Genomic DNA, 18,803 nt, shown 5'->3' on the forward strand with positions numbered 1-18,803 from the left:
GGCGCCAATTACCACTGGGATTATTTTGGTCTTCTTCTGCCACAGGCTTTCAATTCCAGTTTGTAGAACTTTGTATTTTGTGATTTTTTTCTATTTCTTTTTCTTCTATTCTGCTATCCCCTGGTATTGCTGTGTCAATTATTATTGTTGTTGTTATCATCATCATCATCATCATCATTATTAATCGACTATGTCGATTATTGTTGTTATTATTACTTGAAATAGCATGCTTCCCCCACCAGCCGCATTCAAAATTATTTAACATGGCCTGTTGCAATCATAGTGCGGATAGGGCAGTAGCCCAGTGGTAGAGCATCTGCTTGCATGCAGAAGGCCCCAGGTTCAATCCCTGGCATCTCCAGATAAAGTAGTGAGAGACTCCAGCCTGAAACCTGGAAGAGCTGCTGCCAGTCAGTGTAGACAATACATGGACCAATGGTCTGACTCAGTATAAGGCAGCTTCCTATGTTCTTATCCTGCTCACAGAGGTACACCTAGATAATTTTGGAGCCTGGACCTAAAGGCCTTTGGAACCCACCCCACCCACCCCGACACGTTAAGCATCATGAAAGCATCAGGAGAGGAGAGCTGGAGGTGGTTCCCACGATCAGTGGGAGCCGCCTGGAGAGAGTTAGTGGGGAGAGCGGGCTTAGCCCGCTCTCCCTGCAGATGAGCAGTCGAGCTGCCCCGGGCAGCCACAGTGGCCGCCCACACGACTGCCAGCTCCGTCACGGAGCTGGTGGGGGCTTGAGAGTTCGGGGGCTGCACGGCCCCTGGAAGCTCCAGCATACCCTGCGCAAGCATGCAGGGCATGCTGGAGACACCCCTGAGCCAGGAGGGTGCTTTTCAGCCTCCCGGTCAGGGGTCTCCTTGTGAGTTGCCACGGCGCAGAGCCACACTGCGGCAACACACGATTTTTAAAAACGGGTTTGCGGAGCACCCGCTCCGCAGACCTGGTTTAAGGGCAAGGGTAGTTTAGCAGGTTACCCGCTCAAGAACCACCAGGCTTGCAGCTGAGCCCGGTGGTTCTCACAATAGGAGAAAATCAGGCTAGTCTCCGCTAGCCCAGATTCCTCCCTTCGTGTGAATAGCCTCCAGGTCTTGTCTACCACAAGCATGCAGGTAGGGTAAGGTAGCAAGTTAGCCATGCTAAGGTAGCAAGCATGACTTGTCCCCTTAGCTAAGCAGGGTTTGCCCTGGTTGCATATGAACAGAAGACTACACACACACCCACACACACCAGGACACACACAGTATTCTTAACACATGGGTTTTTGAGAGCACCAACAGCAAATGAATTCACAAGGATGAGTGAAATGTAAGGTATATTTATGCAACAATGCATTAGCAGAAACATTTCAACATGCAACTTAACATATTCCCATCCCGTCCCATATATTTCTTTCCGCACCCAGCCCCACCCCATCTCTAAAGCAGAGTTCACACTTGGCTGCCTGACATGGGTCATGGTCATACTCGGCCACCCAGTACAGGGCAGGCCGATGGTGTGGTGACCATACCACCCAAGACAGACTAAAGAGGATTTGGGGGCACCTGGGGGTATGGAGGCCCTAGACCGCAGCCTGGAAGTCCAGGGGTAAGATCACCTCTGTCTGTACACTCACTCCAGGAAAGGGGCAGTTTTCATCAATCTCTCCTTCCCTATGAAGCTCATTGTTGACTCCTGAAAATATGTCCCTGAGGACTGCATGACCTTCAGGGACATGTTTTCAAGAGTCTTCAGAGAGAAGGAGAGAACTATGAAAATCACCCTTCTCCCAGAGCATGTGCAGCACTACAGAACCAGTGCCTTGTAAATCTGGATGTCAGCTAATGTCAACAGTCAGCATTCCTCTCCTCACTCCTGTCTACACCATCCTGGCTTCATTTTTTTAAAATCCACTCTTTCTCTCAAGTTTTCCTTTCTGACTGAGACTCTGCTCTCTTCCCTCACTTGCCAGGGTGTCTATGTTACAAATCATGGCACCCAGCATTCAGGCCATGGTATCTAACCTACTGTACATTCAGTCCCCAAGTTCTATTTGGAATATTGACTCTGCAATCTGGGCCTACGCACACTTGATTTTACATGAGTAGGTGCTAGTCAAACATTATACTACTGGTACCTGACAGACTGAGCTCTGTGTTTTGAGGGCATCATCTAGGCTGCAATACCTGCCTCCCTAAGTATTGTTTGTTTAACACATTTCTATACTGCTCCATGCACAAGTCCCTGGGTGGTTCACAATCTAAAAACAATTACAACATTAAGACCATTACAACAGTTTAAAAACCAGATTAAAAACTATAATAATTAAAAATTAAAAACTATAAACTTAAAGCCTGACTAAACAGGTACAGTTTGTTTTCAGGTCCTTCTTTAAAACATCTAGAGAAGGGGAGGCTCTAATTTCGTTAGGTAGCGTGTTTCAGTCAGTTGACCTCTGAGGGCCAATCCTTAACCTCAGGGTCCTATAAAGCCTTAGTCTGAGAGAAGTGGCCATTTTTCACAGCTTTCTGAAACAGGGAATGGGTGGGGAGCATATGGAGATCAGACAATACCTGTTTCTGGACCTATCACATATGCATAGTGGAGAGTGAGAACAAAAGTGTTCTTGCCTCACCTCAAATATCCCTGGACATCTGCATGGGGGTGTTACATTCAAATGGGACCCACGTGTAACGTTTAACACATGTAGATCCATTTAATCTATTGTTAATGAACTCAGTCCCCAAGTTTTATTTGAAATATTGACTCTATGGTCTGGGCCTACACACACTGGATTTTACATGAGTAGATGCTAGTCAAACATTATACTATTGAGTGAACATCCAGGCTTATCAAATACAAGGCAGGCATGTTGAGTGGACTGGGATGTGAAACTTGCTCTTGCTTCCAGTAGAATCCAAGGGAAAGAGTTGTGGTATGCAAAGACAAGGCAGTGGAGTGGAATCAGGAATATTAATCATTGAATGAAATAGATATTGTGTACAGAGACGTAAGTGCAGACTGCTTTTCAGTGCTCTTGCTGCTGGCTGTTTTTGTTGGCCCCCATATCTACTCCAGGACTGGAATACAAGTAGCTAAACCCCCATTCAAAAGCTGACCTAAATCAAGGAATCAATTAACTAAAAACACCACATACCCTGTCATGTTTATGGGATGGATCTGGGGGCAGGTATAATCCAATTTAGCTCACTGTTAATTTCATAAGAATAAGAACAGCCCTGCTGGATCAGACCCAAGGCCTATCTAGTCCAGCACCCTGTTTCCCACAGTGGCCCACCAGGGACTTTTTCACACATGGTTTTTAGCTCACATCTCCAGAATGGAGGGTGCAAGTTCACATTTCAGCCAGATTTACCCTGAAGTCGCAGTGGGCCATCAGAGACCAGTTCACACACGATTCTGGCTTTCCTCTAATTAGGGCTGTGCATTCTAGTTTAGCCCAAATTATGTCCGGGGTAAAAAAATCCTATATTTGCAGCATCTTTTTTGAAAAAACGAAGGTTTCTGGTATGCCCTGATGCTTCTCTGTGATATGTGGAAGGGCCATTGCCAATAAATCGGCTTTTTTCAAAACTCTCACTTCCGTGTTTTGTTTTTTAAAAAAATATTTTCTGGGTAGATTTGCGGAACGCCAAGAGTCAACAGAGGGGGCTGCTTGGCAACTTGTCTCACCAGTCTTCCACAAGGAAGGGGAATTTGAGATCTGTGTTCCTTATCGGTTGCTTTCCCAGCTGGCTAGCTTTGCTTGGGAAGAATCCAAGCTGTTTTTGAAATGGGCTAAACAGAGAGCCGGTGCCCTTTCAGTACCTGTAATAAGATAAATATAGCAAAGGGCTTTGGACACTGGAAGTATTGCTTGCTGTGTACTTCTTCAAGGCTGCCTTCCTTCCCCCTCCCCAATAGCCTGCCTTTCCCCAGCAAGGCGGCTGGAAACCGGAGGGGAGAGAAACTACCTGTGATCAATCATGCAGCTTTGGAAGTGTTTACCTAGGACGGAGCGCGGGCAAAATTGAGCCAGCCACACATGCTTTCACTGACAATGGGTAGGCAGTGTTGTGATGCAGGGAGCACAACCTTCTCAGGTAGATTTTGGGCAGGGAGAGATCGCATTTGCTTCTGGCTGTGTTAAAAAAAAGTTTGGTGAACCTAGAAAATCCATTCTAGGCTGTGCTCAAAGAACAGTGTTGGCAAGTCTGTTGGCCTTTCGTAAGGCATGTAAGGCTGAAATGTTCCACCGGGTGTATGGTCGCTGAGATAGCTGGTCGTAGAGTGATCTTGTAATCCATGGTTATTATGTCATGTGGAATGAGTATTGTATGGGGTTGTGGTTTATGAGGTTATGTAAGATATATTTTTATGGAATTATGTTGCTGTGTATGTTACTGCTTTTAAGCCGCCCTGAGTCCTATGGGAGTAGGGTGACATATAAATCTAAATAAATAAATAAATAAAAAGTGGTGGTGGTGGTGACCCTTATAAAGAAAGGATTGGTGCAAGGTTTGTTGGGGGGGGGGGCTAATGGAGGGGGCGGCTTTTCACCGTGTGTTGGAAACTCAGAGCTTAATTTTCAAAAATGAGAGGTGCGTGGACCCAAGTCCGGGACTCGGTTGTGACCGCAACGGCACACTGCGCATGCTCAAAGGGGCTTTCTTCTTGCTTCACATAGTTTGGAATGGTTCTAGGTGGGCCCTAGTACTAATTAAGCCCTGTCGAAATGTGAATTGTCAAGAAGTCAGCCCAGGCTAGCATCTCTCCAACTTCTCATTCATTTTTGCAAGTTGAGAAAGGAAACTTTGGGATAATTCATGTGTGGTGGGGAAGGAATCGCTGAAAAATAGAGCCCATTGATTTTTTTCACACAAATGAATTATCCTAGAGGATCCTTCAGTTGTTATGCATGCTGTAAGGATAAAAATGACCCCCCCCCAAAAAAAATTGGGAGTGGTTTCTACAAACATCCATGCAGATACATTTGCTGAGATTACACTTTGGGTTAAGCATTCTGTTGTTTTGACTAGTCAATCTTGTGGAGCCCCGACTGTCAAACTAACAAAATAAAACAAAAGGTATCTCGCTGCCGCCCCTGGGATTTGATTGGTTGGAGAAAAAACCTGGAGCAAGCTGCGGGAAAGCACACAGGAAAAAGATCTGCAGGGAATGCTGAGAGGAGCTGCCCCTGTGTGAATGGTCCATTTAATCCCCTGAATTAAACAGCTGCGAATCTGCTGCGAAGCAGATTCGCTCTTCGGATACCCCACAGCATGAATCCATGTCTGGATAACTTCCAGATGCCTTGGAAGCCACACAACCTGGAGATGAAGGCATGCCCTTTCTCCTGCTATTGCTCCCCTGCAACTGGGAAACGGAAGCATCTTGCTTCTGAGCCTGGAGGTAGCCTATAGCCATTGCAGACCTGTCCTCCATGAATGGGTCTAAGCCCCACAATAAGAACATGGACTTTCCCTTCAACCTTATTAAGGAGTCCTCCAACTCAGCTACTGCTTAGCACACAAGCATGGATGGTGCCTCCGACCTTGTTTTGAATTGACAGAAGATTCAATATTAGGATTGCACACAGCTTCCAAACTAGGGTAAGAGGTTTCTCCTACCCTAATTTTGATCATGTGGACTGTTCTATCGTTTGTGAAGATTGAGTATATAGAAGTTCACATATAATATAGATTCATTATTCCGTGCACGTATACTGTTCCATTACATTTCTGTTCAAATACTATATATGCCATAATTGTTGCATTTCCATTTTCCTTTCCCCCCGCCCCCCCATGGCAATAATAAAGTTATTTTGAAAGAATAACATTAAACCAGAAAAAGAATGAATAACTGAGTGCTAATTTTATAATCTAATCAAACTTTCATAGGATTTGCTTTTTTAATACTATTCAAATATTCAGGATTCAAATATTTGCACACAAATCCGGCAAACATCAGCTCATTTGAATGATTTCCAAGTTGTAAGATGTCTTACTTTTAACATGACATACACAAAATGCCTTGATCATCAGACAGCAAGCAATCCTTTTAGATTGAAAAAAAATTCCCCAAGTTATATATTGTTTCATGTTTCTCTCTCTCCAAGCACTAGGAAGTTCAAAACACTCCATCCTTTGGAGGAGAAAGCAGTGGAGGTATTAGCTTTCTTTGTCATAACCTTTGTACTTACAAATGTCTGGGTTGTACGGGCATTATGAGAGCACAGGAGTAAGCACATGAGTAAAAGGTGTTCATGCACCAAAACTCCTAAGCCATCCTGTGTTGTTTCTGACTTGCAGCGGCAGCTTGTATGGGTGGGGCTGGGGAGGTGGTAAATGAGCTGAAGGTGAAGCTCATTCTCACCTGTAACCTTTTCACCTGAAACCCAACTGTTTATCAAGATGTTTTTTTCACTTTGGTTATCTAGTTGATCTCTGCTCCTCAAACATAAGAACTAGTGAAGAGAAGAGAGCTGGTCTTGTGGTAGCAAGCATGACTTGTCCCCTTAAGCTAAGCAGGATCTGCCCTGGCTGCATACAAAAGGGAGACTAGAAGTGTGAGCGCTGTAAGATATTCCCCTCAGGGGCTGGAGTTGCTCTGGGGAGAGCATCTAAGCTCCAAGTTCCTTCCCTGGCATCTCCAAGATAGGGCTGAGAGGGCTTCCTGCCTGTAACCGTGGAGAAGCCGCTGCCAGTCTGTGAAGACAGTACTGAGCAAGATGGACGTATGGTCTGACTCGGTATATGGCAGCTTCCTATGTTCCTATATTCCTATGATTTATATCTCCATGAAAATATATCTAAGTTGTATCAGCAATAGAACAAAAGGAGAAACAGTGGAAGACTCTATGTCAGAATTAGTTTTCTATTGGGAGAGATTGAAAGGTTGACGTATTTTTCTTAGGATTTTCAGATCTGCATAGTGATATATTCTCTGGATGGGGGGTGGTTTATATGCTCCTTGGTTAGCTGAGTAGCTTAAGGTTGGTCTAAATCCTAAGGATTGCCTCCTGTTAGAGGCAATCCACAACATACATGCATGTGATTGTAACTGTTTAACACAAGAACTCCATAACAGAATTTTCCAGCTTGTTCTCTTGGTCTCCTCCGCTACTGCTAGGCTTGGCCACATTCCTCATTCAATAATACATTTCTTGTTGTTCCTTCCTGTCCTCCTAGTAAAAATGCCTTACCCCCACATTTTCCTCCTTTATGTTAATCAAACAGAACAAACAATCCCCATATCCTTCCACACACAACAAAAAGGCATGAGTGGGAGGAGGAAAAAAGAGTGGATACATCTCATCAACAGCAGTAAATGTGAGATCAAGGTGGGGGGGGGATCCTTTTCACAAATGACTCTTGTTTCTTCTCAGCAGTGTTCTGTCCATCTCTGCAGTGCTTTGATCAGTCTTGTAGACCAACAAATAATATGGCAATGACGAATATTTATATACCGCTTTTCAACAAAAGTGACCAAAATAGTTTACATAGATATAAATAAAATGGCTCCCTGTCCCCAAAGGGCTCACAATCTATGAAAGAAAGAAAGAAAGAAAGAAAGAAAGAAAGAAAGAAAGAAAGAAAGAAAGAAAGAAAGAAAAAACTACTGGAGGGATGCTGTGCTGTGGGTGGATAGGGCCAGTTGCTCTCCCCCTGTTAAATAAAGACAATCGCCACTTTAAAAAGGTGCCTCTTTGCTCATTTAGCAGGGACTTAAGCCAACTTGAAGCCATGTTTGCCTGATTTTCACTCTAGGGTGCCATTGTTCAGGCTGTAGAGGTCTGATGGTTTGTGAACTGTGAAGTAGCCTGGATTAAAATACTCCAGTGAGCCTTGCAATGAGCTGAAGATGTTTTCCATCCCTTTGGTATTATTTATTTATTTGATAACTTTATATACTGCCCACTACCGTAGAAGTCTCTAGGCAGTTTACAACATAAAACAAACCAAAAATAAAACCAACCAAGAATGTAACGATTAAAACATATAAAAACCAGATTAAAATATCCTTTAAAACACCAACTAACTCAGTCGCGGCCGGTGAGGGCGCCGGTGGAGGGGTGGTGAGTTAGTGAACTAACTGAAAAGCTTGACTGAAGAGTTTACAGCATAAAACAAAACAAAAATCAAACAAACCAAGAATTTAACAGTTAAAACATATACCAACCAGATTAAAATTTCCAGAGATATTTTAATGGTGTAGTGGTTAGAGTGCTGGACTAGGACCGGGGAGACCTGAGTTCAAATCCCCACTCAGCCATGACACTTGCTGGGTGACTCTGGGCCAGTCACTTCTCTCTCAGCCTAACCTACTTCACAGGGTTGTTGTGAGGAGAAAATTAAGTATGTAGTACACCGCTCTGGGCTCCTTGGAGGAAGAGCAGGATATAAAACGTAAATAAAATAAAATAAAATAAAATAAAAACACCAAGTAACTAAAAGGTTTGGCTGAAGAGATGTGTCTTTAGTCTCCTAAAAACCAACAGGGATGGAGCAGCTCTAATCTCAGCAGGCAGTGCATTTCACTGTGCTGGGTCAACTATAGAGAAGGCACGCCTTTAAGTCACCACTAGGTGAGCTGGCAGCACCCTCAGATGAACCTCTCCTGAATATATTAATAGGTGGTGGGGTTCATAATGTTCTCTTAAATACCATGGGCCCAAGCCATTAAGGGCTTTATAGGTCACTAGTATTTTTAAGCCCGTTATGATAACGGGCGCTAGCTTTCTATCCCGTCTTTTCTGTCTCTCTCTCTCTCTTTCTGTCTCTTTTTTTCCCCCTTGTCCCCTCTCTCTTTTTGTTTTTTTTGTTGTTGTTGTCTCTGTTTTTGTTCTTCCTTATTTTGCTTATACTTGGGGGGGGGGTTGTGTGGATGAATAACGGCCAAAATAGCCCATGAGAAGGTGGCCGCCCCCGCCTATCGCCCTCCCGCGCACCCAGCTGCCGGAGCCCACCTTACCCGCTCCAGCCCGAAGGAGAAGAGAGGAACTCGGGAACAGAGCTATTCTCTGTGTTAAGCTGCTGCCCATACTGTCGCAATGGACCCAATAGGCGTCCTTTGCGTCCATAGCGGCAGTTTGAGCAGTGACTTAGCACAGAGAGGAGCTCTGCTCGTGAGCTCCTCTCTTTTCCCTCGGGCTGGAGCGGGTAAGGTGGTCTTCGGCAGCTGGGTGGGCGGGAGGGCGATAGGCGGGGGCGGCGACCTTCTCATGGGCCATTTTGGCCCTTAATCTTTTTTTGGGGGGAGCGGGGAAGGTGATTTTGGGCAGCTGGGAGGGAGGGTGAGCAGGCGGGGGCGACGGCTGTGAGTGGGCGGGGGCCTCGTTGGCGGCTTCGCCGCCACCTCGCCCAGCTTCCCTGTCCCCCGTCTCGGTCTTCCCCTGCCGCCATTGCCCTCGCCTTTTTCAGGGCGGCCGCTTCTGGTTGCCTCGGCCTCCTCTCGCCGTGCCACAGCTCATGGCCGAGGCGGCGGCTCTGCCGCCGCCTCGGCCACTTTCCCCCGCCGCCACACACCGGCTAATGGCCGCCCGTGGCTGTGGGACACTGGTGTCTGCAGTCCTGTGTCCCTTGGGCTCTTCTGGGCCTGCGCTTCGCGCAGGCCCAGAACAGCCCAGGGAGGCAGGGACGCAGATCCCCAACATTCCAAAGCCACGGCCACTCACTTAGCCTTTTATTATATAGGATAATCAGCACTTTGTATTTTGCCTGGAAACCTACTGATAGCCAGTACCAGTATAGATCTTTTAGAATTGGAGTAATATGGTCTCTACGGGACGCCCAAGACCAATCTGGCAGCAGCATTCTGCACCAATTGCAGCTTCTGGGCTACATACAAAGACAGTCCCACGTAGAGTGCATTGCAGTAGTCAAGCCTGGAGGTTACCAGCATATGCACCACTGTCTTAAGGTCACTTACTTCCAGGAAAGGGCGCAGTTTGAGAACCAGTCGAAGCTGATAAAAAGTACTCCTGGCCACTGTCTTCATCTTAGGTATCAGAGAGAGGGTTGGGTGCTGGTGTACTTCCAAACTGTGGACCTGTTCCTTCTGGGGAAGTGTAACCCCATCATTTCCCAAACTGCAGCTTCCTACAGGAAGCACTTCCATATTGTTTTGTCTTCAGACTCATTTTGTTAGCCCTCATCCAGCCCATTACTACCTCAAGGCAGGCATTTAAGGAAGTTATGCCATTGCCTGATGAAGCTAACATGAAGAAGTAGATTTGGGTGTCACCCAGGATGTCATCAGAAGTAGATTTGGGTGTCATCAAACACCCTGCACCAAATCCCCTGATGAGATCTCTTTCAGCAGTTTTATGTAGAATTATAAAGCCTTGGAGACAAAATGGTCTATGATCTTCCATCCAATACTCTCCAATGCTGGCATGATGTAGGATTCTGGAGCCACTTCCTTAAAAACTATTTTCACCTAAGTGAGCCACCAGAAGTGATTACTTGATCATGCAAAATAGCACAATGGTTCTAAGTCTCATAAGCCCTTGCAATAATAGGCCTTTTGCTTATTTGTCACCTCATCTTTCTGTATGTACACTCAATTGCTCAATTCTTCTAGCTTCCAAGAAGCAGGGTGAACTTGTTCAAATAACCTTCCAAAAAACAATTCAGCAAGATCATTTCCATGCTCCAATGGAGATGCTCTATAATTCAACAATGCCTGTTACTCTGGCTTTGCTGAATTATACTTTGAGTCAGTGCCAGTCTCCTGTGCCTTTTAAAGCAATTTCTTAACAATGTTCATTCCATTTTCAGCAAGGCCATTGGACTGAGAATATTTGGGGGTCCAGGTGATATGCAGAAACCCATAAACTTGTGAAAAGTTCTTCAGTCGAAGGCATGCAAACTGAGGGCCATTATCCGTCTAAATAACCTTAGCTATGCCATGTTTGGCAAAAAGGACTATCTGAGAATCTGTGATATCCATTAGTAAAGCAACCTCCAGATAGTGGGGATAATAATCCATAATTATGCATGTTCTTGCAAACTATATGTCTTCTTCTTTTCAGTAAGATGCCATCAAACATAGAAAGTTCTTCTCTGAAGTGGCTATATGGTGCTGGTATGTGATGGTCAAGCCAAGCAGCTGTAATAGTGCTGCTAACATTTTGCGCAATCTGAACACATACTGTGGCTACTACCATCTGACTCTACAGCTCATCTGCGACTAGATACATTTTCTTAATCAAATGTGCATGAATTACCTCAGCTTTTCTGCGTGCTAACTATTCTGTTATAATGGACCTCTTGTGGGCAACCATATATGGTTGGTAGGTTTATGTTCAGCATGGACAGCACTAGATCTTGGGCGGTCCTTGGCAAACTGTCCTCCATGGGTCCCCTTCTTCCTGGGTAGGCCCTGAGAGAGTTACTCCTCCACTACTAGAAAAAGGCCACAGGCACAGAAGTGGTCTCAAGGATTTGCAGCTTCCCTTCTTAGGGACCTGGGCCCTCAGTAATGATGACAACCCCTAACTCTAGCACTGTTGGTTGGTCATAGGCTGTGCAAGCTTGCAGTGGGCCCTGCTATATCTATAGCAGTGCAGACCTTCATCTGTGCCCCTGAAGCAATTGCAAGCCATTACCAAGCAAAAGCAAGAAGATACCATAGGCCAGTGTTCTTCACTGTAAAGCCCTAGAGTGAGTGGTGGCTCCCATCAGCCCTAAGCATACAGTAGCTCCCTGCCTAATGGTTTATTGGGTGTTGCCAGAAAGCCATATTTTGGGGTAGTGCAGAAAGCACCCCTCAGTCAGCTATACTAATAATACAGGACTATCGGATTATAGTCCCCATGAACTTTTCGCCTTGTGGGTTGACAAGAGCTGGTCATTAAGCACAAGCAGAGGTTGGCAGCGTGCCTTCAGGTTAAGGAGTTTGTGAAACCAAAACATGACACGGCCTAAAGAGGAAAAAGCTAGCTGAATAGACCCCCATCAAAAGCCAATTGCTAAGGGAGGAGACATTCCGTTTCTCACCCCATTAAAGCTGACAAATTGGCTAGTGCAGATAAGGGAGGAAGCCCATAAACAAACAAAAGAATGCATCTCTGCACCTGGAGAGACCTTGGTCTTGATACTAAAGTGACTCTTTTTGCCTTCTGGACAGAAGTCAAGAGCAAGCTATGCAAATGTGGCTGTGTGAGGATAAAAGGAAATGTTTGCTTACAGTATCAAGGCTACGGTCTCTCCAGGTGCAGAGGTGCATTTAGCAATGGACCCTGTTGTTTTGCATGGAACTCTTGACTCTCCTTACCCTCTGGGGAGGGAGAAACTGCTTGATTATATCAATAGTTGCCCCAGGGCATTTTTTTTAATATATTAAACACCCCAGCCAGCTACAATGGCTTCAGATTCTCCTTGGACTGGTGGGACTCTGCCTAAATTCCACCAGCCTACAAATTCTCACAGGCGAGCTGTGGCTGGTGCCCCCTTGCTCTTTATCCCTGCTTCTACCCTACACTTTACCCCAAGAAGGCACATTTGCCCAGCCATCGTGCAACTGTCGCACCTAGGAAGGATTGGTAATACTAACTTCTTGCCTCTCCTTAAGCTCCCTTGTTCGCTTCCCTTTCTGCAACTTTCCCCACTCTCCAGTCACTTTTGACTGCAAGGAGGCTCTTATTCAGGACTTTAGCCAAATTATCACAAGCCTCTAATCAACACTCTCTTTTAGAACCTTAGCCAAATGATTGAATTGCCTCACCAAATTCTCTTTGCCTTCTGTAACTTCCATTTTTACCCTTAATAAAGCTTTAAAACTATACCTACACCTCCTCATCCTTTCCAATACACCCAGACTGCTAAATTGATACTGTGTCAGAACTGCTCCCCAGTCTAAACTAATTTCCCCACTTTAGCCAAAAGCATAGCTGGAGTGCCTTAGCCAATCGCTCCAGGGCAGTTTTGATAACATGGAATTCTGTAAAGCTTCAGCCAAAGCTGACTACTCTGAACTGTTCCCTGGCACCATGTAAAGGTGACCATTTTCACCATGTACTGCTGTGCTTTGCCCAGCATTGGTAGGGCTCCTTTAAGGGAAATAGGCTACCTGGGGAAACAGGCTACCCGTGGAAGCAGCACTGGGATTGGTCTCTATCCCAGTGCTTCACATGCACAGCCCTACCCAGGTAGGGCTGCCCAAACCTTGGTAGGGCTGCTCGTGTGAACAGCCTCATTGTGTGTGTTTGTGAGACAGCTCCTGACACTGCTTCAAGCAAAATATATCTGTGATATATTTCATCGCTGTGTTGCGGTTGTTACACCTGATTCTAAATGTTTGTTTCTTGGCACAGCAGTTCTAAGTTAATTGGAGTAACAGTGTTAATGTTTTGCTCTCTTTTTAAAAAGGATTGCATCACCTTGTTGTTGTTGTTGTTGTTGCTGCTGCTGCTGCTGCTGCTGCAGCTGTTCTAAGCTAGCATTTGCACAGTATGGATTCTATGCGTCTTATAGAGGCTTGTTCATTTTGGAGCTGCAAATGAAGCACATTGATTGGGATATAGTGAGGTCTAGGTAAGAATGCCCTGCAGGAATGAGCGAGAGGGGGAAATGACCCCGTGACTGTTGACTACAGATGCTGCAGCTGGAGCCACAGAATTTTACTCGCACTGACAATCCAAAAAAGGAACAGCAAGACAAAATGTACTGAGACATGTTGACATTTGGGACTTCCCAGTAAGGTCGCCAGAGCAGCAACCTATAGAATCCTATTGCCTTTAAATTGGTTGACAAGGCCAGTGAAGGGGAGTGGGAGGTAATACCCAGCCATGGCTCTTGCACAGCGGCTCTGGGGGAGGGAAACACGATATCCTCACCAGCAGGTATGAGAGGCAGCATGAGAAGCAGGGGGAGACTGGATCAGCATCCTCCCGGTGCATTTATATTTGCAGCCTCCTTTATCACCTGCGGCTGCTCAAAGTAGCTTATCGCAGAAAATTAGAATGCCATAATATCTACATACAATTTAACTGAAAACCATTTCATCATAAGATCAGTGATTGGGAACTGAAAAACTTGAGCAATGGAAAAACTATAGCACATCCTCAATATATGGCAAGCAAAGCTGAGTTTGTGACTGCACAAAACCTTCTAGGATCTCAAAATGATGCTAATGAATAAGAAAGAGCACCCCCACCCCAGTACACACACACACACCTTCATCTGTTCACAATAATTTTAATTAGAAATATAAATGTAATAGAATGAATATGGATCCTCAGTGTAACTTCATTGTATAAATAAATAGCACATGATCATAAAAATAACTCAAATAGACTATATACTTTCTATAGAACATGTAGTCAATCCCAAACACAACACATATATTCACAACATATATTCTCCTGTAAAGTTAAAAACCGTCACAAACATATATGACAAAACCTTATATTTTAAAGTCTAAATGGTCCCCAAAAGGATGTTCCAACAGGAGTGCTGGGGTTATATATAGGTCCCATTTTTAAGAGGGAGAACTGAATTAGACAATGGTTGTTAGTGAGATGTAGCATTGTTTGTTATATATTTTATTTTATGTAGAATAATCATATGGGACTACAAGGAGTTTGATTCATTATAATTAATGCCGCCGATGAAGACTTTGTGTTGGTCGAAACGTGTTTGGCTCATGATGCAAGGCTATTAAGAATCTCCTTGTACCACACCACAGCAGTACAAGCTCCATGAAGAACCGATTCTTGTACATATTGGACACAGGAGTTCATTAATTTCCATGGAGTGCAGCATTCCTGTCAGGTTTCTGACATGTATCCTGCTCATTTCTGCACACTTGGGGTTATCCGCCTTGGGGTTATCTTTTTAATGAAAGGCGGTACATAAATGCAAAAATAAATAAATAAATAAATATTGCCTCACGTTGAGTGTAATGTGTAGTTCTGCCCTTAATTGTTGTGATTTGCATCCATAAGGTCAGTGGGTGCTCATTCTAACCTTTAAGTTATGCTGAATTATTAGCAGAATCCTAGTTGCAAACCTTACCCTGAGGGCTGGTTCTCACAATCACAACTAAGGTGGAAGAATTTCCAACTAAGATGCAACAGCTGTGATCGATTGATTGATTGATTGATTGATTGATTAAGTGCCATCAAGTTGGTGTGGACTCTTAGCGACCACATAGATAGATTCTCTCCAGGATTATCTGTCTTCAACCTGGCCTTTAAGGTCTCTCAGTGGTGCAATCGTTGCTGTCAGGTTCCTGACATGTATCCTGCTCATTTCTGCATGTTGCAGGGAGAAGCAGCAGCAGCCGTGCACTCTCCCCAAAATGATTGTGCGGTCAGTGAAAATCTACTACTACTAATATACTGCTTTTCAACAAAAGTCCTCAAAGCAATTTACGTAGGATAATAAATAAATAAGATTTTTCCCTTCCCAAAAAGGCTCACGACCTTAAAAAAACCCCACAAGGTAGACATTGGCAACAACCATTGAAAGGACAATCCTGGTCAGAGGACCAGAAAGTGGTCATGTGAGATGAGCAATCCCAGTTGATCAGCATGGGCCGCAGATATCTTCCACCCCAGATCAGATCTAAGATTACTGATATCAGCTGCCCCACTGACCAACTGGAATTGCTCCTCCTACATGATCACTTCCAAGTCTTCCACTCAGGAAGTTTTGCTGCCCACACAATCCATTTTCAGGAGCATGCATGGCTGATGCAGCTTAGCAGGATGCTCTTCCACCCTAACTGCATTCATGAGAACCAGCCTTCAGAAAAGGACTCTCGCTTGACATTGATGTGTTGGTGATTGCTCCGCATGTGCAACCTCCCAACTATGGACCAATTTGGCTGTTGGTTCCAGCCCACATTCCTCTGGCTTATGTAGGGAGACGTCATCTGGAACTGTCAAGAGTGTTACAGGAGCTGAGATACATTATGTCAATTACTTCCCCTCACCATCCACAAGAGCCTGTTAAGCTTATCAAAGAAAGAGGGTTTTGTTTTGCCATTATTTGTTGCTGAAAGGTCCACATGGGTCCTTAGCAATAATCCCGTCTTATCTCCTAGCAGCAGGTGCTCTCCAACACGTTTCCTTCAAAGAAATATTCAAAACCACCCCCATATATCAAAAGCAGGCTGTGTTCCACTAAGCATTTCCTTCTCCTTCTAGGAAAAAAAAACCCCAGTTTTAATCTGTGTCCTGTTTTCTGAGGTCACCAATAACATATGTGCCACCTGTTTCTATTTGCCCTCTTTCTGATATCTGTCTCTGCAAAATTAGGGTCAAACGATACTGGAAGGATAATTCCACTTCCATCTCTCTTTTTTGTCATTAGTGGCCACAAAGGGCTCAGTCTAGAGCTTGTGGGAGGGGACCATAGTATGGGAGGGGAGTCAACCCTTTCTCCCCACTTTGTGGACCCAATGAAAACTGCTTCTTCAGAGCAGTTGTCCAGGAGGAATATTGCTAATGGCACCAATAGCAGCATTCCTCCTTGAGGCAAAGAGCAGCTTCAGAGGAGTATTTTCATTGGCGGCATAGTGCAGGGGGAAAGGGTTAATTCATACCTCCTCCTATTCCATAGTACTGATCCAGATTTCCTCCCCGCCTCCAGACACAGCTGCTATTAAACACAGAGGGACGGAAGCATAAGATGGTTGTCAGGCCTGCCTGCTCTCACCCTACACCAACCGCAGAAGTGGCAACGATGGGAAGGGCACTGAGGAGCAGACCCGGGACTCGGACAAGGCTGACACGAGCCTGGGGAAGAGTTAGGGCAGCGCAGGCATCCAGACTCTGGCAAACTGCCCAGCGGGTCATTCAGCGCCCACTGATGATGTCAGAACATAAGAAAAGAATATAAGGAAAAAATAATATTAGAAAAGCCCTGCTGGATCAAAACCAAGGCCCATCTAGTCCAACATCCTGCTTCACACAGTGGCCCACCAGATGCCTCTAGGAAGCCCACAGGCAAGAGCTAAGAGCATGCCCTCTCTTAGCTACTTCCAGTCCCCTGCAACTAGTATTTAGAGGCATCTTGCCTCTGAGGCTGGATGTGGCCTATAGCCCTCGGACTAGTAGCCAATGATATACCTCTCCTCCATCAATTTATCTAAACCCTTCTTAAAGCCTTCCAGGCTGTTGCCTGCCACCACATCTTGTGGCAGAGAATTCCATAGGTTTCATGCATTGTGTGAAAAAGTACTTTCTTTTGTTAGTCCTAAATTTCTTGGCAATCAGTTTTATGGGATGATCCTGGTTCTAGTGTTATGCAAGAAGTAGAAAAATTTGTATCAACTTTCTCTATGCCATGCATGATTTTGTAGACCTCTATCCTGTCTCCCATCTTTTTTTTCCCCTAAACTAAAAAGCCTCAGGTGTCGTAGCCATGCCTCATAAGGAAGGTGCCCTAGGACGCTGATCATCTTGGTTGCACTCTTCTGCATCTTTTCCAGTTCCATAATGTCCTTCTTAAAATATGGTGAACAGAACTGCATGCAGTGTTCCAAATGTGGCTGCACCATAGTTTTGTATAAGGGCATTATCAAGTTTTAGCAGTTTTATTATCAAACCTTTTCCTAATTATTCCAAACATGGGATTGGCCTTTTTCACAGCTGCTGCACATTTAGTCAACACTTTCAATGAGCTGTCCACCACGACCCCAAGATCCCTCTCCTGGTCAGTCACTGACAGCTCAGACCCCAATAGTATATATGTGAAGTTGGAATTTTTTTGCCCCAATATGTGTCACTTTACATTTGTTAACATTGAACCACATTTGCCATCTTGTTGAACCACAAGTGGCCATCTTGTTGCCCACTCCCCCAGTTTGGAGAGATCCTTTTGGAACTTCTTCTCGCAATCTCTTTTGGATTTCACTACCCTAAATAGCTTGGTGTCATCTGCAAATTTGGCCCCTTCACTGCTTACCCCAATTTCTAGATCATTTATGAACAAGCTAAAGAGCACTGGTCCCAGTACTGATCCCTGGGGGACCCCATTTACTTCCCTCCATTTAGAGAACTGTGCATTTATTCCTACCCTCTGTTTCCTGTCCTCCAGCCAGTCCCAATCCACACATGAACCTGTCCCCTTATCCCATGACTGCTAGGCTTTCTCAAGAGTCTTTGATGAGGAACTTTGTCAAAAGCTTTTTGAAAGTCCAGGTATACCAGAAAGTCCAGGTATACCAGAAAGTCCAGGTATGCTGGACAGGGAGCAGGGATGGAGTTGTTAAGCGGTGATTGGAGGAAAGGAAGAGAAAGTGTGGAGAAGAGACAATAAAACTCATGGGGGAGGATCCAGGAAGGGCGAGGCTCAGATGTTCAGAATGTGAAGCTGCTTGTAAAAATGGCTCGTCCAATGATGAAGGCAAGGTGGTGTGAGAGAGGGGTGTAGTTTCCCGGTGAGGAGCCAGCCCAAGGATGTCACTGCCCAAGAGGAGGACCCAGGTGATGCCAACTCCCTCACATATTTATGAGGCCATGCCCAGGTGCTTCTGACCGACCACACTGAGGATGCCAAGGGCACACTCAGACTGACAATGATGCTTTGGGGAGCACCTGTTGCTCAGTGCTAGAGCACATAGTTTGCATGCAGAAGGTCTCAGGTTCAGTCCTTGGCATCTTCCTGTCTGGAACCCTGAAGAGCTGCTAGTGGGAGGAGCTGGTCTTGTGGTAGCAAGCATGACTTGTCCTCTTAGCTAAGCAGGGTCCACCCTGGTTGCATATGAATGGGAGACTAGATGTGTGAGCACTGTAAGATATTCCCCTCAGGGGATGGAGCCGCTCTAGGAAGAGCATCTAGGTTCTAAGTTCCCTCCCTGG

General features: G+C 45.1%; 1 protein-coding gene across 15 annotated transcripts in view; it reads right to left on the bottom strand.

Moving 5' to 3' along the window:
• The window catches only part of DLG2 (discs large MAGUK scaffold protein 2), a 1,429,269-nt gene that overhangs the window by 1,246,845 nt on the left and 163,621 nt on the right, over nt 1-18,803 (bottom strand). The gene's annotated exons all lie outside the window — the stretch shown is intronic.

Source organism: Hemicordylus capensis, chromosome 3 (assembly GCF_027244095.1).
Source record: "Hemicordylus capensis ecotype Gifberg chromosome 3, rHemCap1.1.pri, whole genome shotgun sequence".
In the NCBI taxonomy this organism is placed as follows: Eukaryota; Metazoa; Chordata; class Lepidosauria; order Squamata; family Cordylidae; genus Hemicordylus; species Hemicordylus capensis.